The sequence below is a fragment of the Portunus trituberculatus genome, chromosome 2 (genome assembly GCF_017591435.1).
Source record: "Portunus trituberculatus isolate SZX2019 chromosome 2, ASM1759143v1, whole genome shotgun sequence".
In the NCBI taxonomy this organism is placed as follows: Eukaryota; Metazoa; Arthropoda; class Malacostraca; order Decapoda; family Portunidae; genus Portunus; species Portunus trituberculatus.
In genome coordinates, this window is record NC_059256.1 from 11,782,692 (window position 1) to 11,783,222 (window position 531).

Consider the following 531-nt stretch of genomic DNA (forward strand, 5'->3'; position numbering starts at 1 on the left):
ATTGCTATGTATTTGTTTCTCTGTATATTTGTTGTTGTTTGTATTTTGTCTTGTTTCTTCTTCTTCTTCTTCTTCTTCTTCTTCTTCTTCTTCTTCTTCTTCTTCTTCTTCTTCTTCTTCTTCTTTCTTTCTTTCTTTCTTTCTTTCCTTCTTTTTCTTCCTTTTCTTCTCTCTCCTTCTGTTTCTTGTATATATCTTTATTTATTTATATTTATTAGCATGTATACTTCTAATTCTCCTATTTATTCCATCTAGAGGTTGTATACATTCATTCATACAGTGGCTACCTTTTGTCTTGTATACTCAGGCACGATGTATACAGGGTTACATCTTTTAGTATACATGATATGAGGTTATTGATTTATGTATGTATATGTATATTTTGTCATCCTTGTTCCTATCTCATGTATACATTTGGGTTCGTATTTATTTATGTATACATTGGGTACCTATTGACATGTATACAGGCTTGGATCTTGTAGTATACATAATAAGAGGTTCAGTTATTCATGTTTGTGTATGTATATTTCA